The following is a 25,048-nucleotide window of genomic DNA, read 5'->3' as shown; positions in this document are numbered from 1 at the left end:
AAAATTACCTATTTATTGGAAGATTTGAGACTTTTATAGGAAGACAAAATTGTGAATCAATGGTGATGTTTAGAATTCACTGTTCTTAAAAATAACTTGTTTTCTAAGATGTGAACATGAGAGCTGGACTATAAAGAAAGCTGAGCACCAAAGAATTGATGCTCTTGAACTGTGGTGTTGGAGAAGACTCTTGAGAATCCCTTGGACTGTAAGGAGATCCAAACAGCCCATCCCAAAGGAAATCAGCCTGAATATTCATTGGAAGGACTGATGCTGAAGCTGAAACTCCAATACTTTGGCCACCTGATGGGAAGAACTGACTCACTGGAAAAGACCCTGATGCTGGGAAAATTAAAGGTAGGAAGAAAAGGGGATGACAGAGAATGAGATGGTTGGATGGTGTCATCGACTCAATGGACATGAGTTTGAGTAAGCTCCGGGAGTTGGCTATGGACAGGGAAGCCTGGCGTGCTGCAGTCCATGGGGTTGCAAAGGGTTGAACAGGACTGAGTGACTGAACTGAACTGACTGTTTTCTAAGATTTCATTTGGCATAGTAATAATAGCAATCACTTATTTATTTTTTTATTTTCATTTTTTTCTGTGCTGGGTCTTCATTGCTGGGCAAACTTTTCTCTAGTTGTGGCGAGTGGGGGCTACTCTCTAGTGGGAGTGAGCAGGCTTCTCATTGCAGTGACATCTCTTGTTGTGGAGCATGGGTTCTAGGGCTTGAGGGCTTCAGCAGTTGTGGCTCCCAGGTGCTAGAGTACAGGCTCAATAGTTGTGGCACAAGGGCTTAGCTGCACCATGGAATGTGGAATCTTCCAGATGAGGGATTAAACCTGTGTCTCCTGCATTGGCAGGTGTATTCTTTACCACTGAGCCACCAGGGAAGCCCAGTGATCATTTAATAAATATTTAAGTTGCTTCCTCATCCATGAGATGATAATTACACCTTATCTCATGGGGGTATCAGGAGAATTGAATTAGATTGTGTATACTACCTATAAACATTCATGATGCTTGTCATTTTGCATGCCACATAACAAAAAGAACAAAAAAAGGCAATTAGCATCACCAAACTCATCATTATATAGTCTACAAAATTTATTACTTCAAGAGGGACATTGATAATGTAGGGAATAACCAACAGTTTGCAAAATAGATAGTGGTTGATACTACTCTAGTTTTTAAAACATTGCTTTCCAACAAAATGAATTATAGGAAATCCAAGTAGTATCAGTAGAAGAAACTCTCAGAGAGGTTATCTGTGGTAAGCAGAATAATGCCCTTCCCAAGGAGGAGTGCATCAAAGCTGTATATGGTCACCCTGTTTATTTAACTTCTATGCAGAGTACATTATGCAAAATGCTGGGCTGGATGAATCCCAAGCTGGAATCAAGATTAATCAGCAACCTCAGATATGCAGATTACCACTCTAATGGCAGAAAGCAAAGAGGAACTGAAGAGTCATTTAATGATAGTGAAGGAAGAGAGTGAAAAAGCTGGCTTAAAACTCAACATTCAAAAAACTAAGACCATGGCATCTAGTCCCATCACTTCATAGCAATAGATGTGGGAAAAGTGGAAACTGACATATTTTCTTTTCTTGGACTCCAAAATTACTGTGGACAGTAACTGCAGCCATGAAATTAAAAGATGCTTGCTCCCTGGAAGGACAGCTATGACAAACCTAGTCAGCGTATTAAAAAGCAGAGATATCACTTTGCCAACAAAGGTCCATCTAGTCAAAGCTATGGTTTTTCCAGTAGTCATGTATGGGTGTGAGAGTTGGACCATAAAGCAGGCTGAGTGCCTGCCCCAATGCAGGAGATGCAGGAGATACTGGTTCAATTTCTGGGTCAGAAGGTTTCCCTGGAGGAGGGCATGACAATCCATTCCAGTATTCTTGCCTGGAGAATTCCATGGACAGAGGAGCCTGGCAGGCTGCAGTCCATAAGGTCGCAAAGAGTCGGGCACAACTGAAACAATTTAGCATGCATGAACTATTGTACAAGTACTCGCTTTGTCTTAAAAACTTAAAAAAATTTTTATATAGAGTTTCCCAAAGTATCGTAGTTATGTCCCTAGTGAACCTCAAGTAGATTGCAATTGGTATTCAAATTCATACTTTTCTTTTAATAATTATGACATTATTTTAGTATATATACTTATTTTAATATGTGTAATAACAATTTAATTACCATATTAAAATAATAGTTTATGTGATATTTTTGGAATAAGTTAAAAGGAGCTTGAGTTAAAAGAAAAATCTGTATTTATCCATGAAGTGACTTCTGTTAATTATGCAGTTTTAAAAAGCTGGGCAAAATATATGAGATGTCTGCTTTTAGACACTGGACAACAGGCAGCACCAGACTATAACATCTGAGAAAAGAGAAACAATGAAGGCAAGTCTGATGAGCTTTCTGACCTTCTGCCTGGAAGTAAATTCTAGACCATAGTATAGGATGGAGGAACTAAAGTAGAGCCTAGTGGTCTCTTGAGTTTATGAGTCATAGCTCAGAGTTCAGGAAGACTCAGTCAGCTAGAATTTGTTGAACAAAATACCATAAAATAATGAGTTACACTGTGAAAGAGCTCCAGAAAGCTGAGCTGAGTCTTTGGCTGAATGTCAATCTAAATGTGTGTGTGGCAAAACTTTCGACTCCAGGCAAGAAACAATTGCCAGAAAAGAACAACTATAGAGAACTTGTAAGATAAACAGTTCCTTACAGCTTGCACAGGGCTTGGAAATCACTCCATTTCCCACTACCCAGAGTGGAAAATCTTGTTGAATAGATGGGTCAGTTAATAGAGATCTCAGAAGTGTCATCTCCTAGAAATGGGACTAAAGCATTCTTTGAGTACACTAAGTTCCTCAAACCCCATCCTAGACAAGCTTAAAAAATAAGACTTGAAGGGATTGAGCTACTCCATAAGTAGTTTAACTGCCTTACAGGAAAAAGCCAACACTCAAATTAAAGGAATACAAGAAAATCTGGAGAACTAAACAGCAAAATTCACAATGTCTGACATCCAATAAAAAATTACTATACATGTACAGAAACAGAAAAATATAACTCATCATTAGAAGAAAAATTAATCAATATATGTAATCATTGAGAAATGATAACAGAAATGATAGAATTAGCAGTCAAGGATATTAAAGCAAGTATTATAAATATGTTCAAGTGTTTAAAGAAAATGTGATCATGATGCGAGATATGGGAAATATAAAAAAAAAACAACTGGAAATTCTAGGCATGAAAAATATAGTATTTGAAATGAAAATTTCAGTAGATGGGAATAGTTGCATATTTGACACTACAAAAGAAAAGTAGATTTGAAGACAAAACAATATAAAAACTACAAGTAAGCACCCAGAGGATACAAAGACTGATAATAAAAGAGATTTGGTGAACCATGGTACAATATGAAATGGTCTAACATGTGAGTCCCAGAAGGGAAGGATTTAGAAGGAGGAAGAGAAAAATATTTGAAAACAAAAATGACAGAACATTTTACAGATTTGATGAAAACTGCAAACCCAGAAGTCCTATAAAATCAATGAACCCTAACTAAGCAGGAGAATCAGAAGGAAAATACCATAAAGACATATGATAATCAAATCACAGATTTTACATTCAGATTGTTATAACCAGGTACAAAGAAAAATTCCTAAAAGTAACCAGGTGGGAGGAAAACATTATATACATAAGACCAACAATAAAAATAATAGCAGATCTCTTGTCTGAAACCATACAAGCCAAAATACAATAAAATAACATTTTGTGTGTGTGTGTGTGCAGTAAAGGAAAAAAAAACCTGTCCATTTAAAATGCTACACCCAGTGCAATTATCTTTATAAAGTGTAAAAGTCTACCCACCCTTGAAAATTACCTAAATTGAGATGAGTATAAGTATAGCATATAGTAGAAAATACTGAAAAAAGAATGCAAAGTATGTGCTGATAATTCTATATTGATTATGTGTTGAAATGATAATATTTTAGATATTGGACCAAATAAAGTATAGTAACATTAATTTCACTTGTTTATTTTTCCATTTTAAAATATTTGTTTTTGTTGTTGTTCAGTTGCTAAGTCTTTGAGACCCCATGGACTGCAGCACGCCAGGCTCCATTGTCCTTCACTATCTCTCGGTGTTTGCTCTAATTCATATCCATTAGTTGGTAATGCTCTCTAACATTTCCCTTCTCCTTTTGCTTTCAATCTTTCCCAGAATCAGAATCTTTTACAATGAGTTGGCTCTTCACATCAGGTGACCAAAGTGTTGGAACTTCAGCTTCAGCATCAGTCCTTCCAATGAATATTCAGAATTGATTTCCTTTAGGATTTTTAAAATATGGCTGCTACTAAATGTGGAAGAAAACTAGTTAATTTTAACTAGTTTTTTATTGGAAAACTAGTTAATGTTCACTTCCTCATTAAACAACTCTAATGCAGGGTCAATTCTACTGGTCTACTCTACTCTACATCCTTCCCAATCAGTTCAGAACCTCAAGGACAGGTTCTAGAAAATCAGAGTTTTTAATGAATATCTAATAAAGTAATTTATATTTGATTCTATAAAGAGGAGAATATAGAATTCATTAAGTATTAATGTTATTACTGCTACTGCTATATTAAGTGCAAGGAAGTATGGTTACCTGTGCTTCAGGAAAAGTGGCAATCATCTAACCTACTCATGTAGCTGATGTGTCTCTGGATTCAGTGGTGTGCACTGCCCTCAGGGAGAGTGGTAGTAGAGCTGGCTGGTCCTGGAGGCAGCATGGCCAGCAGTAGGGTTGTGTAGCATCTGCCTGGGTCCAGCAATGGCATATCCTATATGACCCTCTCTAACTCAGCAGTGCTGAAGCCAGTCTGCAGATGAGAGATTTGTGGATTGCTGACTTGAGTGATACATGGAATGGAGGTTTGTGTAAGGACTCTGGGGATGCCTGTGCTTTCGCCACATTCCCTGAGAACTGACTTGCTTTTCTACCCTATATTTCACCCCCCACCAAGGTTTCCAGGGACCAAAGTGTCTCCTTGTGAGGTGCAGACCACTGATGATTTATTTGAGGTTCTCCTGCCAAATACTCTCAGTGTTTAGCAGGTTTCCACCAGAGCATCTCATCTTCCTTCCCCCCTTCCCTCAGTTTCTTTACTTCTCAGTATTAGATGCTAAATAGATTCAAATGGACAATTTGGCTCACTGCTCTTCCTGGCTGCTGCCTGTGTTAGCTCCCATGAATAAAACTGAGCTGACAGCAGTGAAATTTATGAAGACCAGGAAGAAATGAGGTATGCAGAGCTGTGGCGCTTACACACAGCTGACCCTAGAAGTGCTGAGGTCTCTATTTCCAGGCCAAATTGCACAAATAGCAAGGCTCAGACCTTTGCAATTGCAAATACCAAATATGCCAAGGCAATTCAAGGAAAAATAGTTTATTTGTCTCCCGAAACCTAAAGTTGGACGGATGTTGTGAGACTCATCTGCCCCTTCACCCCGACACAGTCCCAGAGTTCCCAGTTACCTCCAGGGCTGCCTACAGTTGGGTGTGATTACTCAAATCCCACCTTAGGAACTTTGGTGGGTCTTGACCAAAGAGAATACAGCCAGAGGTTACCTTCTGTGGTTTTCCTTCTGACGTCTGAATTGTGGAGGAGAACAGAATCGATAAAAGCTTGGTAACAATTTCCAGATCTCAAAAAAAGGCATCCTTTTTCCTATAGCACTGGGCAACCTCCTCCCCTAGAGTGGGATGTGGACACTGTATCCAGGGACAGGACAGAGCTCCATGGAGTTTATATCTCACTAATGGAATGTGATGCCCGTGGGGGTCAAAAGAAACTGATCACAAGAGGCAAATATGCTTTCTCAATCAAACGCACTTGTCTCAGAATTATGTGTTCATTAGTTCCATGGAGTCCTTCGGCACACAGGATTGGAAACATGCTCTTTCTGGCCTTGAAACATAAAGGAAATATGTTAATACTCCAAACAAGCATTTGATTTGTGTTAAATACAAACACCCTTTATATATATATATGTACAAATGCAAGGAGCTTCCCTGGTGGCTCTGTGGTAAAGAATCTGCCTGCAATGCAGGAGCCACTGGAGATGTGGGTTTGATCCCTAGGTCAGGAAGATCCCCAGGAGGAGGAAATGACAACCCACTCCAGTATTTTTGCTGGGAAATCCCATGGATAGAGAAGACTGGCAAGCTACAGTCCATGGGGTCACAGAATAGTTGGACACTTCTAAAGTGACTGAGCACGCGTGCATGCAGACATATATATATGTATACACATATTTATATATGTGTATACAGATGCTTCCCTGGTGGCTCAGAGGGTAAAGTGTCTGCCTGCAAGGCGGGAGACCTTGGTTCGATCACTGTATCAGGAAGACCCCTGGAGAAGGAAATGGCAACCCACTCTAGTATTCTTGCCAGGAGAATCTGGTGGATGCAAGAGTCTGGTACAGTCCATGGGGTCACAAAGAGTTAGACACGACTGAGCAATTTCACTTTAACTTTCACTTTCATACAGATGCATAGGTGTACATGTATGCGTCTACACATACACATGAAAGATGCATGTGTTCATATGCACACATATGCATATGTATGTATATATATATATATATATATATATATATACATGTGTGTATATACACACACATCACTTATTTCAGAACCACTATACATATACTGACAATGGCTGATTCATACTGAAATCTGGATGAAAAGTTTACAAACTGATTCCTCATGATGTGACAGCTTGGCTTTGAGGACCAGGCCTTGAAGTTCCAACATCTTTGGAGCTGGGTTGTGGCAGAGACCTTTGTTGTGTTAAGAATGTGCCAAGGAGAGTGCTTCCTCCCCCTGGGAGGACACTGCCCTTTGCTGGCCTAGGTCCCTGGAGGTTTGAGTGGAGGGAGGCAAACCCCTCCATCCCTCATGTCAGGTGCAGAGCTTACCCTCAAATAAAGTTAGTCACACTTTTTACGAAACATATTTTTGTTTCAGACACATTTAACTTAGGGCTACTCCAAAGCTGTACCTGTAAGTAAACCTATCTGAGGAGAGGTTACCATGACAGAGAGAGATGGGAATCAGCATCCAGAAGGACTACTTGCTTCTGCCCTGCCTCATTGTCAAAATGGCAAGTGTCAAAGCTGGAAGCTTCATGTTGGACACTGAGAGATATTAATACTAAAAAGTAAGTTCAAGGAAAGAAAGAAAAATGGATATGTTCAAAACAATGATATAAATATCATTAAGAAAAACTGGAAATTGTATTTGGAAATAACTCAGAGTTTGTCCAGCTCACCAGTCTCTGCTTCTGGAATAGAATACCTCCACCAGTCCAGACAATGGGCACTTCAGTCATGTAGGTGGATTGTCATCCTCCGAGTTCTAGCCAAAGGAGGCCTCCAGTTTCATGTATTCCCTCAGTCTCTCCCTGTTTGACCAAACAATTGTCCCCAGGAAAATTAGATAAAAACAATGCCAATGATTACTAAAACAACAATGTTGTTTAAATAGTCACCTGAGATTGTTTGACTCTATCCAGCTCTTAAAGACAAAGGCATGTCCTTAAATGAATGTATTAAGGCTTTGAAAAAAATTCATTTATTGTGCTATAATCCAGAGACTGAATTTAATGTGCAGTAGTTCAGATTCTGGTCTGCGGACATCAGTTGCACTGGTAATGAAGTAGAGCAGACAGCAGCCTGGCTGTCTTGGAATATGATATTTACACCTCCTAGAGGACAGTCAGCATCTGAAACCTGACTTTTGTGTGGGGTTAATCCTTGTTTTGACCAATGCTCTCTCTTCAGAGTATTTTACAGAAGATGAAACAATAGCATTAGCATGACCCAAAGTGAATGTTGTGTGGATATATGTGTGAAACAGATTCAAGCTGTATCATCCACATGCCTCAGCGTAAGGTAGCTCAGCCTACAACATATGGCATGGGTAAAAAAATCAGCCTCAAAATTAGTGCATAGAAATTGTCAGATGACTTCATTTCTTTTAAATCAAGCTCAATTTTATCTCCAGGTGAAAGGAATTTCAATCTTCATTGTTATTGGCAGGGATGTGTACTGTTTACAGCAATTGCATTTCCCTGACTCTTGAAGTTAGCCTGGGGCCATTTGACTAGATCTGGCCAGTGAACCACAGCAAGAGAGATGTGCACCATTTCCGAGCTAAGGTCGTATAAAGTCTCGACTTCACTTTTCAGCTCTCTCCTTCCTGTTCAGCAAGCTTCAAAATCACATTTCCAGACGGTTTTGCTCCATAAAAAAGGAGGCTATCAGACTCAAATGCAACTTTATGGAAGCAACATAGAAATATTCATTAAGCCAGGAACATTTAGGAGTTAATTTCTTGTCATCTTAGAGCCCAGTATTACCTGACTGGGCTTCCTTGGTGGCTCAGATGGTAAAGAATCTTCCTGCAATGCAACAGGAGACCTGAGTTCGATCCCTGGGTTGGGAAGATCCCCTGGAAAAGGGAATGGCTACCCACTCCAGTATTCTTATCTGGAGAATTCCATGGACAGAAGAGCCTGTGGGTTCCATAGAGTCACAAAGAGTAGGACACGACTGAGCTACTAACACTTTAGCACACATTACCTGACTAATTTTGTTCTCTAGGCTCACACAGGATGGAAAAGACTTACATCATGACAAGAAAATGGAGAGAAGGGCCCTTCCAATGTCACTGTGCCAGAGTGGCCACAGATTTGCTCGCTGTCTGAGCTCAAGAGACCCATTTAAAGCTGGTGCCTTTGTTGATTCCACACCATACTCAAGGGACAGAAGTTTGTTTTGCCATGAGGAGAAAGGAATGAAATGCAGCTTAGACCCTGCCTCACCTAGGATTATGATTGATATGGCAGAGATGAGGCGATGCCACTCTAGATGCAGGTCACTCACAGGCATCCTGCAGCTGGGGCAGAGAGATGTGTTGGCAGGTTACAGGAAAGTGTTGCTTCTGCCTTTAGGATCCAGGGCTACCGTGGCCAGCCCACTCTCAGCTCAGAATGAAGTAGTAGCAGAACATTCTCAAGGTGGAGAACAGGCTCTACTCCTTCTGCTCACACTGTGCCCCAGCATCAGAGCTCTGAGGGATGGATAATAGGAACTGGAGGGAAATGCAGAAAGATGAAAACCCTACCCCAAACTGAGATATAAGTCTAATGTAATTCCTAACAGAATCCCAACAATATTTTTTGTAAGCATAGAGAATTTTATTCTAAAATTTACACAGAAAAGTACAGGCCCTATACGAACAAAACAATCTTGAAGAAAAAAAAAACTTGAAGAATAACCCGGTAACCAAGAGCATGCTATACTGGTGAATGAATAGACAGATCAATGGGACAGAAAAGAGAATCCAGAAATAGCCACACAAATAAGGTCAACAGATCTTTAACAAAGATGTCAAAGCAATTCACTGGTATGAAGATAGACTTTTCCGTGTTTGGTGCTGGTATAATTGTACATCCATCAGCAAAAAAATGAATCTCAGCCTAAGTCTCGTACCTTTTATGTAAATTAACCCAAAGTGAATTGTAGACTTAAAAATAGAAGGTAAAAGTTTTAAACTTTTAGGAAAGAAACTTAGGAGAAAATTCTCTGGACCTAGGGCCAGGTGAAGACTTCTTAGAGTTGGTACTAAAGCATGACTCATAAAAGGAAAAATTCATAACCTGTACATCATCAAAAATTTAAAAATTCATTCAACAAAAGACCATATGAAGATGGTTGAAAAAACAAGCTAAAGACTGGGAGAAAATATCTTTCAACAATGTATCTGACAAAAGACTAGTTTCTAGAATGTATAAAGAAATCTCAAAATCCGAAAGTAAAAGAAAAGAAAAAACCCAGTTAGAATATGGGCAAAAGACATGGATGGACACTTCACTGAAGAGGATATATGGATGGCAAGTAAGTATATGACATTATGATCAAACTCATTAGCCATTAGGGAAATGCAAATCAAAACCATAATTAGATATCATTACACATCTATTGAAAGTGGCTCAGTTGTGTCTGACTCTTTGAGACCCCATGGACTGTACAGTCCATGGAATTCTCTAGGCCAGAATACTGGAGTGGGTAGCCTTTCCCTTCTCCAGGGGATCTTCCCAACCCAGGGATTGAACCCAGGTGTCCCACATTGCAGGCAGATTCTTTACCAGCTGAATCACAAGGGAAGCCCACATATCTATTAGAAAGATTGAAATAAAAAAAAAATAGTGAATGGATAAAGAAGTTGTGGTACATATACACAATGGAATATTACTCAACCATAAAAAGGAACACATTTGAGTCAGTTCTGATGAAGTGGATGAACCTAGAACCTATAATAAAGAGTGAAGTGAGCCAGAAAGAGAAAGATAAATATCGTATTCTGGTGTATATATATGGAATCTAGAAAAATGGTACTGAAGAATTTATTTACAGGGCAGCAGTGGAGAAAGAGACATAGAGAATAGATTTATGGATGTGGGGAGAGGGGAGCAGAGGGTGAGATGTATGGAAAGAGTAACATGGAAACTTACATTACCACATGCAAAATACATAGCCAATGGGAATTTGCTGTATGTCTCTGGAAGCTCAACAGGGGCTCTATATCAATCTAGAGGGGTGGGATGGGGTAGGAGATGGGAGGGAGGTATAAAAGGGAGGGGATATATGTATACCTATAGCTGATTCATGTTGATGTTTGACAGACAACAACAAAATTCTGTAAAGCACATCTTCAGTTAAAATAAATTAAAAAATAATAGCGACAATGCCCAATGCCAGTGAGGGTGAAGAGATACTGGATCATGAGCACTGGGCTAATGGGAATTTAGAATGCTGCAGTCACTCTGGAAAACAGTTTGGTAGTTTCTTGAAAACAGTCAATGTTCAACTATCATATGATCTAGCAATTGTATTTCTGGATTTTTAATCTCAAAGAATTGAAGTCTTATGGTCACATAAGAACCTGTTCATGAGTTTATAGCTGCTTTATTGTCATAGCCAAAATGAAACAACCAAATATCCTTTGTGGGATGATTGGTTAAATAAAATTTGTTCATCTACACCATGGAGTTCTATCTTAGCAATAAAAATAGATACATTATCGGTACATACAACAACTTGAATGATCTCAAAGGAATAATGATGAGTGATAAAAGCCAATCTCAAATGGTTACATATCGTACAGTTCCATTTATATAACATTCTTGAAATAACATTTTAGAGATGGAGAGCAAATTGGTGGTTGCCAGGAGTTAGGGATGGAGAGAGGGATGAATGTGGCTACAAAGAAATGATACACAAAAAAGCATTGTGGTGATGGGACAGTTCTGAATATTGTGGTGGTGGTTACTAAAATCTGCTTAGCAAAAGTGAAAGTGTTAGTCGCTCAGTCATGTCTGACTCTTTTGTGACCCCATGGACTATAGCCTGCCAGGCTTCTCTGTCTATGGAATTCTTCAGGCAAGAATACCAGAGTGGTGGGTAGCTATTCCCTTCTCCAGGAGATCTTCCCAACCCAGAGAGCCACCAGGGAAGCCCCATAATCTGCCTAGGGTGGTAAAATTGTGTAGAACACACAGGCACACACACAAATAAAAGTATGCAAAGGTGGGACTGCCCTGGTAGCCTTGTGGCTAAGATCCATGCTCCCATTGCAGAGGCCTGGGCTCAATCCCTGGTCAGGGAACTAGATTCCATACCACAACTAAGAGTTTGAATGCTGCAACTAAGGATCCTGCATGCCACAAGGAAGATCAAAGATCCTGTGTGCCGCAGCTAAGTCCTGATGCAGCCAAATAAATAAATAAATAAGAAAAAAAAAAGGATGCAAAACTGGTAAAAATCTAAATAAGATTAATGAACTCTCCAATGTCATTTCTCTGTTTTGATATTGTACTATAGTTACACAAGATGTTGCTATTGGGAGAACGAGATGAAGGGCATCCAGGACTTCCCTATACATTCTATACAACTTCCTGTAGCTTTATATCAATTTCAAAATTAAAAGTTAAAGAAAAAGCCTCTAGTTGTAGACCATGCACTTGGACTCTTTGTTTTCTGAACTGAAGCAGGCTGCCTGTCAGCAGGACGCTGCCCTATCTTTGAGCCTCTCATTATCCTCAGATGAGGACTCCAGATAAGGGAGGGAGTATAGTTCTCTTAACACAGTTAAGTAGGGACTCTAGAGTCCTGGACTTGATACAGGGTGTGGAATTCACTCATGTTTGCACCAGGTGTTCATTCATTAAGTACTTGCCAAGAGAGTACCTGCTGTGTGCCAGGCCTATGCTAAGATTTGGGTTATTCTAAGACCTGGACGCTACCTGTAAGGAGGACTCCAACCATTCCCTTATTGTCAAGCTGAGACATGATGGAATCTGACAAGTGGACAGTGTGGGTGAATGTGGGGCACTGTGGGATCCCATGCAGGGCCAGCAACCCAGCTCACAGGTTCAGATGCTGAGGCCAAAAAGAAATTGAAATTGAGTCAAGAGGAGGTAGAATATTCCAGAGGGAGTGTTTCATGTGGAGAAGGGACCACAGGCAAAGGTGAAGACTGGGAGACCATATTTCAATCAGGTACATGGAAGATGTACTTGTGAGAGGCCTCAGGCAGGAGACGGGCTATAGTCTGGGGCAGAGGCACACGTCTTAAGAACACTGCCTCCAGATGGAGCCAACTAAAAGCCATTCAAGGCCAGACAAGTAAGATCACCTATCAGAAGGAGGCTAGAGAAAGAAAGTCAGGCCTCAGATGCAGCAGGATGTGGGCTGAGAAGAAAGGGAGTTCAGAGTGAAGAATGAGAAGCAGGACCTGAACAGTGCTAGAGGCCAGAAGGACACAACAGCTTTTCCTCGAATGTTTAGCCATGGGCACAGCCAGAGGAGTCCGACCCGCAGCTGGCAAGCAGGCATCAGCATACATCACAGCTCTAGCACCAACATCCTGCCCTAGGGAGAGCTTTCCCATTTACAACAGCTTTGCATAGCTCATTTATTAATGGTATTAATTACCCAGCAGCAGTACACTACGGTGCTTGAGGCCTCTTGTTCTGAACTTAGCTGGCGAGTTCCGGCTTTGCTAGTTACAAAAAAAGACGATCTTAAGCAAGCTACTGATTTCTCAGATTTTCAGTTTTTCTGCCAAGACATTAAGTGTAATGTTAACCTACATTGTAATATCGTTGTGAGGATTACATAAGATCATGGCTTATCAGATTGCCAGGTGCAGAACAAATAATAATTACTTACAGTTATTACTACAATTACCACTACACTATTATTATTATTTCTTGACTCAATAATCCCTGAAATGTCTTCCACTGTGTCTACAGTGCAAGGTGAGCTTCCCCAGAACAGGCCATTAATCCTGTGAATCCCTCCAGATAAATCAGGGCGCTGAAGAGCCAGGCTTTGAAGCAGACACATTGCAGAGAACATTCCAAACTCTGCAGTGCAGGATTGGGGCGGCAAGATCTGTCTGTTTCTGGTGGAAGCTATTCTTTCCCTCAGCCTTTTTATGGGCTTGGGTACAAGTCAAGTCCTTCATCCCTGTTTCCTCCTGTAGCCCCTTCCTCACTCGTTGGAAGTGAGATGCCATAAAGGGACATCCCCCCAGGCTCACTGAATTACAAAAAGAAAGGCATTTCACAAATTGGAGAATATCCTTTGATTTTTTTCCAGGACCACATTTTTTCCTCCAGTTCACTTTGTCTCCTGGTTGAAGGATTAAAAAAAAAATCACACAAAAGGCTCCATGTATCTTTTGAAAGGTAAAATAAAACCAGCTGAGCCTAATCAATCCACAGAGGTGCCATAAATACCTGCCAGGCCATAAAAGCATAATCTTTCTGATATGGCAAAGGAGAAGTGAGAGTTACAGTGGGAATATGGCCCCCGATTAAAGAATAAACACTTCTCAAACTTGCTTTGTGTTCATGCCTGTCAGAGCCTAGTAGTTGGGATGAGGATTAGAAAGAGAGCCTTGCATTAGAGGCTTAGAAAGAGCCTTGCTCCCAGAGAGCCCACACCTTGGTCACACCTCTGAGGATTGGAGCTGCCATTGCACACGATGGAGGGAAATGATAGCCTATCAAAGCCAGGCAGCCAAGTGTAGGGGTGTTGAGGGTGATGCCATGGAAGGATATATCCTTTTCTGCTTGGACAATAAAGGTCTTAATTACCTATCTAGTCTCATCTTCATTAATTTCAGCCAATCATAATGACTCACTGGCTCCTGCTTGTGTCTTCATTATAGTTCAAGAATATTCTTTGGCCTCCAAGCAAACACACTTTTGTTTAGTGTGCTGGGCATCAACAGATATGTTAAGAATTAAAGTCAGGCTGCAAACCCAAAATGTGGAAATAACAACTTGAAAAACAATGGAAAGTTTGGCCTTGATGTGAATGTACTGAGAGGTGGACCTTCCCGAATGGTGGGTGGTGTGATGAGCATGTAGTTGGCATCCTTGCAATCTCTGAATATCTAGCATCTTAGAGGGAGAGGAACTGGATCCTGATGGTAATCATATAAGTACTTAGAATTCTCATTTTTATTTTCAAGAGAGAATTTTCACACTCAAACGAAGTGACTTGCCCAAAATCAAACAGCTTATAAATGCTGATGTTTGAATTTTATTTCAAGCCCTTTCCCAACCTCCTTAACTAATATAGAAAATAACAATCTCTTGCTGTAAGCCTGAGGGCCTGGGTCCCAGCATGCCCACTGATTTGCCCTGTGAGTTGGTTCTTCCTCTCTACCTAAACCTTTCATCAGAAATAGCGTGCCAAGTGCTGCTCACCTGTTCATAGTATATCCATGGCCGGGAACATGGTGAGTGGTTAGAGCCAGCTCTAGTGGGGTTAAATCTTAGCTCATCACTTATTAGCTGTGTATTTTTGAGCAAGTTTTTCAAACTCTCTAAGATTTCATATCTTCAGCTGTAAAATGATCTCTAACAAGACCAATGTTAAGAATCTGTTGTAAAGATTATAAACAATGATTACACAGCAGTGGGGACACAGTGGACCCAGTAGACCACTATAGAAAGTAGTTGTTTCACAGCTTGAAGCCAGGAGCAAGAATAATTTCCTGATTTCATTTCTCCACTGTGAGTTGGATGATTGCAGAACTCCGCCATTAAGTCTACAAGCCATTAGGAAGAGAAGCCCATGGATGCATGTGGGGTCCTGGGTCTCTGTCAGCCCACAGAAGGGGATTCTAAGTGAACCTGAGGACTGCTAACATTGACACATGCTAAGAGATGTCCTCAGTGGTGAGCAAACTCTTTCGAATTATGGGACCCAAAAAACTCTGCTCCAATCACAGTGGTTCATTATGAACAAAACATGACAACTTCATTTTAATGGGGGCTAATGTTGAACAGATGGGCTGGCAAGGCAAGGACCACACAATTCTGTCACCAAAAATGGAGTTACGTTCTATAACCCTCAAGTCTTGTTTCCACTTTTCAGTCCCTGTGATAGCTGAGACTAAAAAAAGTGGCCAGAGAAGGCATTTATGCTTCTGGGACACTAAGATATTGCCACTAGCTGTCCTCAACAGGATGAAAGTGAGGTGTATGGAAAGAGAAAAGGAGTCAGGACATGGCCCTTGAAACTTATCTAAGAGGAATAACTTATCTAAAGGAATGGGTTCTTAAAATTGATTCTCATATTGCTATAAGGTGATGACCCAAAAAGGAAGAAAACGTGAACATTTACTATACTAGTGTCTGGACATTCACTGTGCTGATATTGACACATACACATAATATATATATACATGACATTTCATAATGACAATCAGCTTCCAATTTGATTTTAATTTTGTTTTTTGATTTTGCCTGTTTTGTTTGGTTTTGCTGGTACCAATGTGTTGTTGAGTTTCTGGGCCAATTCTTGCGGTATGAAGTTTGGAGTAGAGTTTAAACACTAGAGAACCAGCAAAAATGGCAGAAGACAGTGTACTTGAGCCTTGCCTAAATTTTTATAAAATTAATCATGACCCAACTGTATGGAAATTCATAAATAATTGCAAGTTCATGTTTGGGTTTATATGAGGACAAAGCAGAGACAACATAATAGGAATGGAACATAGGAGAACTATGCAAGTTTAAATTTAAGGCACCATCAGAAATTGTGAGGATGGGTTGACATCCAAGGGTGTGGAATTGGGGGTTTAAGTAAAGCCAAATTGACTTTGATTTACATTATTTTGTTTCATTAAAACTGACAAAAATCCTAGGGATAGAGATTATCGATCCCATGCTACTGGGAAATACAAGATCAAAAGAATAAAGGAAAGGAATTCCTTGGTGGTCCAGTGGTTAAGACTCTGTGCTCCCAAAGCAGGAGTCACAGGTTTGATCCCTGATAGGGGAACTAACCACAGACAGAGGAGCCTGGAGGGCTACAATCTGTGGGGTTGCGAAGAGTCAGACACTGCTGAATATGTGCACAAGGGAGAGCTAAGTTCCCCTTGTACTGGGATTTTGGCCACACTGGGGCGTGGCCAAAAAAAAAGTCAGTGGGGGAACCAGCATCTGAATCCAATTCTTTTTAATTAGAAAATGTGGCTTATCAGAACCACAAAACTGCCTACCCTACATTGGCCTGGGAACATTGCCACCACATTGCAGAAGAATTGATCACATGTATGTATTCTACCCCCATTATAGAGGTCACTGATCCTGAATTAGTCTAATTCCTAAGCCACTTTCTCTTTAACACATTTTTTAAAATAACTATTTTTTTCTTTTAAAATTGGACACCTACGCACTATAGAAATAAGATGAAAAAACTCTTAAAATGCAAAAAACGTAAAATAAAATGTGTTAGCCAAATTCTATGAAGGACATTGCTGTTATTAAGAGTTGATGATCATCATTATTGATATCTTCCTATACATGCTCCAACTAGCTAAAGAGAATTCTATAAAATTGATATTAAAATTTAAATCAGCATATTTATTCTGAAAATATAAATTTTACTAAGATTAATCTATAAATAATGCAATTGCATTAAAAAGTCCAACAAGATTTATTACGGATTTGACAAACTGTCTTTAAAGTTTATGTGCAAGAGCATGCAGCCAAAATTAGCCAAAGAGAAGAAAATAAGGTAGAGAATGAACTCCATCATGACTTGTAAAGATGTTAGCAAAATAGAGACCATGCTGATTGGTCCAGAGGTATGCCAACATAAAATAATTCCTCCAAAAAGAAAAAATACAATTAGAACCTATGCCATACTCTATGCAATAGTTAATTCCAAGTGAATGAAAAATTAAATTAATAAAGAAAAGTACATTTAGAAGAAATATGAGAGGTCATATTTAACACCCAAGGGAGAGAGGGAAGGATTTCTTTAAAAAAACCCACAAGATTATAAATCATAAAGGAAATTTTAGTAAATGTATCTATATTATAAATGAAAATGGTTGGGACTTCTGCTATGGAAAAGAGGATGGCAAACCTTCTACCCCACAAAACCAAGTTGAAAATGAAACAAAATTATCAAAAGCAAGTATTTCAGGCTTCTGGAGATTGACCAGAAGCATATAGCAAATTAAGCATTTACTCATAAAGAGCTGCTGAAAGTTTGGGTAAAAACTGTGGGTGAAAGTGAAAGTCGCTCAGTCGTGTCCGACTCTTTGTGAGCCCATGGACTGTATAGTGGGTGGTAGCCTATTCTTTCTCCAGTGGATCTTCCTGAGCCAGGAATCGAGCCAGGGTCTACTGCATTGCAGGCGGATTCTTTACCAGCTGAGCCACAAGTTCAGTTCAGTTCAGTTCAGTCACTCAGTCCTGTCCAACTTTTGCGACCTCATGGACTGCAGTACGTCAGGCTTCCCTGTTCATTACCAACTCCCAGAGTTTACTCAAACTCACATCCATAGAGTCAGTGATGCCATCCGACCATCCCATCCTCTGTCTTCCCCTTCTCCTCCTGCCTTCAATCTTTCCCAGCATCAAGGTCTTTTCAAATGAGTCAGTTCTGCACACCAGCTGGCCAAAGTATTGGAGTTTCAGCTTCAACATCAGTCCTTCCAATGAATATTCAGGACAGATTTCCTTTAGGATGGACTGGTTTGATCTCCTTGCAGTCCAAGGGACTCTCAAGAGTCTTCTTCAACACTGCAGCTCAAAAGCATTAGTTCTTTGGTGCTCAGCTTTCTTTCTTTCTTTCTTAAAGCTGAGCCAAGAGAAAGACCCCCCAAAACTGTGGGAGCCTGAGGCTATTTGCCTGAATCTTCTGCTAATCTTCCTACCACCAGCTCAGTTGTAGTAGTTTTTCCAGGACAGGACTAGCTGTGAAAACCAGTAACTTTGCTGCCATGAGTGGTTAACTTGATTTGGAGTAAAGGGTAAAAACTCATGGTTTATGGTGTCAGTGAAAGTATTAAAAAAACTAAGGAAAAAAAAATGGGGAAAATCCATAGCTCTGCTAGCCTGTTACCCCTGGTTTCAGTGAGTGGCAGATCAGCTAGAAATTTAAGGGTAATACTTTGAAAATTAGAGAGCCATAGAAGGGTTAAATACTTGTTACACATCCTTGGAAGACAGGAAATCTACGTATGCAGGTCATGGAAGATGTAAGAAGGTCCTGGGGAAAGTAAAAGCCAGGGCAGACCTGAGAACTGTCTGAACTTTGAAAGTGCCCCCCTTTCCACACTGCTCTAGTTGCAGAGTGGAAGCTTTACATTTTGAGCACACACTCATCTCCATTGTTGGCTGATTCCTAAGCTACTCAGACCCTGGGGCAGCCGATAGAAAATCATCAGTGGCCCCATATTGTCAGGGAGGCAGAGACTACAGATAAGTCTAGGCAAGTTAATGCAAAACAAACCAAAACCTCTTAAGACAAAAAAGTTTCAGTATCCAGACTTTTTACAATCTATTATTTCAATACTCCATTTTTTTGAACTACAAAAAAGTATGACATGCAAAGAAATAGAAAAGTATAACCCAGACTCAGGGGGGAAAAAGCAGTCAGTAGAAACTAATTCCATGTTTAATTTAGGACCCCTGATGTTGCTTTGGACCAACAAAGACTTCTAGGTCTCATATGTTAAAAGATTTAAAAAAAAATGATGTTTAAAGAATTAAAGGAAAATATACTGACAGTAACTACACAAATAAGACAGCTCTATAAATAAATATTCATTATAAAAAATAAGCTGATGGAAATTTTAATAGCTGACATGAAAAAACTATTAAATTATTTTAAATAGTATATGAAATAGAATAGTGAACTTGATTGATTTGTTGAAATTATCTGATTTAAAAAAATAAATTTAAAAATATTGATAAAAATGGATAGAGCCTCAGAAACATGTGGGACAACATGAAAACTCCATCTGGGCATCTTTTAGGCCCTTCTCAACTTTCAGAAAAATATGGTTCTCTTCCTGACTATGTTAGAGGCCACATATCAGACATGGCCGCTGATTTCCAGATGACTTCTACTGCAGTCCCTTCATCGTTTTGTGGTTATTTTAAAAGAAAGTTGAAAAATATGTTGTTATATTGATGCATTATTTAGAATTCCTTTTTAATGATCATTGTGTAAAACTCTCACCATAAGTTGCTTGATTCTCATCGAACCACATTTACATTGCTTTTGCTTCACTTCACCTCTGTTTTTAAAGAATATTTTAATTTTAGAGCAATTTTAGGTTCATGGCAAAGTTGACAGGAGGGTACACAGGTTTCCTATACACCTTCTGCTTTCACACAAGCATAACCTCCCACACTATCAATATCATCAATATTCCCCACAAGAGTGGTGTATTTGTTTCAACTGATGAACCTACATTGACATGACCTAATCACCCAAAGTCCATGGTTTACATTATGATTTACTCTTGAAGTTTTACATTCTATGGATTTGGACAAATGTATAATTACAGGTATCAATAATTTTAGTATAAAAAGAGTATTTTCACTGTCCTAAAATCCCTCTGTACTTCACCAATTTTCCCCTCCACAACTCCTGGCAACCACTAATTTTTTTTATTGTCTCCATAGTCTTATTTTTTCCAGAATGTCATGTAGTTGGAATAATACAGTATGCGGAGCCTATTGGTTTCATTCACTCAGAAATACGCATTTAAGTTTCTTCCATATTTTTTCATGGCTCAATAGACCATTTCTTTTTAGCACTGAATAATATTCAATACTGTGTTTTGCCTGTGGCTCAATGGCAAAAATTCTCCTGCCAATGCAGGAGACGCGGGTTTGATTCCTGAGTTGGAAAGATATCCTGGAGAAGGAAATGACAACCCATTCCTACATTCTTGCCTGGGAAATCCCATGGACAGAGGAGGATGTCAGGCTACAGTCCATGGGATTGCAAAAGAATTGGACACAGCTTAGCAACTAAACTGGAGAAGGCAATGGCACCCCACTCCAGTACTCTTGCCTGGAAAATCCCATGGACAGAGGAGCCTGGTAGGCTGCAGTCCATGGGTTGCGAAGAGTCGGACATGACTGAAGGACTTCACTTTCACTTTCATGCATTGGAGAAGGAAATGGCAATCCACTCCACTGTTCTTGCCTGGAGAATCCCAGGGACTGCGGAGCCTGGTGGGCTGCCATCTATGGGGTCGCACAGAGCCAGACACTGAAGTGACTTAGCAGCAGCAGCGGTAGCAACTAAACAACAACAATAATATTCAATACTGCACTTCCTGGATGTACTAAAATTTAGTTATCCTTTAACCTACTGAAGGACATTTTCATCGCTTTCAAGTTCTGACAACACTGAGTAAAGCTGCTATAAATATTCATGTACAAGTTTTTGTAGAGACATAAGTTTTTCAGCTCTTTTATGTAGATGTTGAGGAATGCAATTGCTCAATCATATAAGAATATGTTTAGTTTCTTTTCTGGTCCCTTGAGAAAGGAGAGTGGGCAAAAGAGGGTATTTACCAAAAGGTTATCCACAGATCAATTTGAAATGACTGTGGTTTGGGAAAGGCTATATAAAGGGAGTGGAAGCTATTTTTCCCATTTCTTTCCTAATAGGAATGTAGCTTTTCTGTTTTACTGTATGTAGTGTTTGCCTTTCTAAGTTTTTAAATAACCTGGAGAGAGGAAAATATCCATAGAATTAAACTATTTAATCATATATTCAATTTACTTTACTCAATACAAAATACACAATGTTAATTTTGTGTAGAAAGTTTTGAATTAGTATGCAAATAGCATTATAACCAGGAATTTAATGTTGCTTTTAAAAAATAAAGGAGAAGATTCTTTCCATCATGTTATGTAAGTTCAGTTCAGTTGCTCAGTCATGTCCGACTCTTTGCGACCGCATGAATTGCAGCACGCCAGGCCTCCCTGTCCATCACCAACTCCCGGAGTCTACCCAAACCCATGTCCATCGAGTTGGTGATGCCATCCAACCATCTCATCCTCTGTTGTCCCCTTCTCCTCCTGCCCCCAATCCTACCCAGCATTACGGTCTTTTCCAATGAGTCAACTCTTCGCACAAGGTAGCCAAAGTATTGGAGTTTCAGCTTCAACATCAGTCCTTCCAATGAACACCCAGGACTGATCTCTTTTAGGATGGATTGATTGGATCTCCTTGCAGTCCAAAGGACTCTCAAGAGTCTTCTCCAACACCACAGTTCAAAAGCATCAATTCTGCGGCGCTCAGCTTTCTTCACCGTCCAACTCTCACATCCATACATGACCACTGGAAAAACCATAGCCTTGACTAGACGGACCTTTGTTGGCAAAGTAATGTCTCTGCTTTTAAATATGCTATCTAGGTTGGCCATAACCTTCCTTCCAAGAAGTAAGCGTCTTTTAATTTCATGGTTGCAATCACCATCAGCAGTGATTTTGGAGCCCCCAAAAATAAAGTCTGACACTGTTTCCAATGTTTCCCCATCTATTTCCCATGAAGTGATGGGACCAGATGCCATGATCTTAATTTTCTGAACGTTGAACTTTAAGCCGACTTTTTCACTCTCCTCTTTCACTTTCATCAAGAGGCTCTTTAGTTCTTCTTCACTTTCTGCCATAAGGCTGGTGTCATCTGCATATCTGAGATTATCGATATTTCTCCCGGTAATCTTGATTCCAGCTTGTGTTTCTTCCAGCCCAGCGTTTCTCATGATGTACTCTGCATAGAAGTTAAATAAGCAGGGTGACAATATACAGCTTTGACATACTCCTTTCCCTATTTGGAACCAGTTTGTTATTCCATGTCCAGTTCTAACTGTTGCTTCCTGACCTGCATACAGGTTTCTCAAGAGACAGGTCAGATGGTCTGGTATTCCCATCTCTTTCAGAATTTTCCACAGTTTGTTGTGATCCACACAGTCAAAGGCTTTGGCATAGACAATAAAGCAGAAATAGATGTTTTTCTGGAACTCTCTTGCTTTTTTGATGATCCAGCGGATATTGGCAATTTGATCTCTGGTTCCTCTGCCTTTTCTAAAACCAGCTTGAACATCTGGAAGTTCACGGTTCATGTATTGCTGAAGCCTGGCTTGGAGAATTTTGAGCATTACTTTACTAGCATGTGAGATGAGTGCAATTGTGTGGTAGTTTGAGCATTCTTTGGCATTGCCTTTCTTTGGGATTGGAAAGAAAACTGACCTTTTCCAGTCCTGTGGCCACTGCTGAGTTTTCCAAATTTGCTGGCATATTGAGTGCAGCACTTTCACAGCATCATCTTTGAGGATTTGAAATAGCTCAACTGCAATTCCATCACCTCCACTAGCTTCGTTCGTAGTGATGCTTTCTAAGGCCCACTTGACTTCACATTCCAGGATGTCTGGCTCTAGGTGAGTGATCACACCATCGTGATTATCTGGGTGGTGAAGATCTTTTTTGTACAGTTCTTCTGTGTATTCTTGCCACCTCTTCTTAATATCTTCTGCTTCTGTTAGGTCCATACCATTTCTGTCCTTTATCGAGCCTATCTTTGCATGAAATGTGCCTTTGGTATCTCTAATTTTCTTGAAGAGATCTCTAGTCTTTCCCAATCTGTTGTTTTCCTCTATTTCTTTGCACTGATCACTGAGGAAGGCTTTCTCATCTCTCCTTGCTCTTCTTTGGAACCCTGCATTCAGATGGGAATATCTTTCCTTTTCTCCTTTGCTTTTTGCTTCTCTTCTCTTCCCAGCTATCTGTAAGGCCTCCTCAGACAGCCATTTTGCTTTTTTGCATTTCTTTTCCATGGGGATAGTCTTGATCCCTGTCTCCTGTACAATGTCATGAACCTCTGTCCATAGTTCATCAGGCACTCTGTCTATCAGATCTAATCCCTTAAATCTATTTGTCACTTCTACTGTATACTCATAAGGGATTTGATCTAGGTGATACCTGAATGGACTAGTGGTTTTCCCTACTTTCTTCAATTTAAGTCTGAATTTGGCAATAAGCAGTTCATAATCTGAGCCACAGTCTGCTCCCAGTATTGTTTTTGCTGACTGTATAGAGCTTCTCCATCTTTGGCTGCAAAGAATATAGTCAATCTGATTTAGGTGTTGACCATCTGGTGATGTCCATGTGTAGAGTCTTCTCTTGTGTTGTTGGAATAGGGTGTTTGCTATTACCAGTGCGTTCTCTTGGCAAAACTATATTAGCCTTTGCCCTGCTTCATTCTGTACTCCAAGGCCAAATTTGCCTGTTACACCAGGTGATTCTTGACTTCCTACTTTTGCATTCCAATCCCCTATAATGAAAAGGACATCTTTTTTGGGTGTTCTAGAAGGTCTTGTAGGTCTTCACAGAACCATTCAACTTCAGCTTCTTCGGCATTACTGGTCGGGGCATAGACTTGGATTACTGTGATATTGAATGGTTTGCCTTGGAAATGAACAGATATCATTCTGTCGTTCTTGAGATTGCATCCAAGTACTGCCTTTCAGACTCTTTTTTTTTGACTGTGATGGCTACTCCATTTCTTCTAAGTGATTCCTGCCCACAGTAGTAAATATAATGGTTTTCTGAGTTAAATTCACCCATTCCAGTCCATCTTAGTTCGCTGATTCCTAGAATGTCAACGTTCACTCTTGCCATCTCCTGTTTGACCACTTCCAATTTGCCTTGATTCATGGACCTAACATTCCAGGTTCCTATGCAATATTGCTCTTTACAGCATCAGACTTTGCGTCTATCACCAGTCACCTCCACGGCTGGGTATCGTTTTTGCTTTGGCTCCATCCCATCATGGTTTCTGGAGTTATTTCTCCACTGATCTCCATTATCATATTGGGCACCTACCGACCTGGAGAGTTCATCTTTCAGTGTCCTATCTTTTTGCCTTTTCATACTGTTCATGGGGTTCTCAAGGCAAGAATACTGAAGTGGTTTGTGTAAAGAAGCACCAAATTAACTTTACTACAAAGTTTTCCTGTGGTCAAATTCGTGCTTAGCTTCCAGAAGTTCAACTTGAATACAAATAATAAACATAAAGTTTATTCTTTTTTAAAAATAATCCACACTTATCAACAAAAATATTTTAAAGTCTGACAACGTGAAATATTAGAAAATAAACATTTCAAAAAAGAGCACTCATGCCCTACTTTAGGAATGTAAACAGTTATAAGCACTTGAAAAACAATAAGGTAATATCTAATTAATGAAAAATATCATTTACAGTGTTGTATAACCCAGGGATTCCTCTCTGGGCTACGTAACTTGAAAAAACACCATATGCAAAGTCAGTAGAAATATAAAATACTGGCACCAGCATTTCTGAGAGCACAAAATTGGAGCTAGCTAAAATTCACATCAGCAAAAGGAATGATGATTAAATTTTGATGAATTCCTTCTTGTGTAACATTTTCCAGTAATGAAAATAAATTAATTAGACCTACAAATATCAACAACTTTAAAGCTCACAAACAAAACAGTGAGTGAAAATGCAGGTTTCAGTAATGCACATACAGAACAATTCCATTTGCAAAATGTTTAAAAATATGCAAAACAGGATAACACATTCTGGAGACATACACATATGTGTGA

The sequence above is a fragment of the Giraffa tippelskirchi genome, chromosome 2 (assembly GCF_054371585.1).
Source record: "Giraffa tippelskirchi isolate mGirTip1 chromosome 2, T2T-mGirTip1v1.2.pri, whole genome shotgun sequence".
Classification (NCBI taxonomy): domain Eukaryota; kingdom Metazoa; phylum Chordata; class Mammalia; order Artiodactyla; family Giraffidae; genus Giraffa; species Giraffa tippelskirchi.
This window is presented reverse-complemented; position numbering follows the sequence as displayed.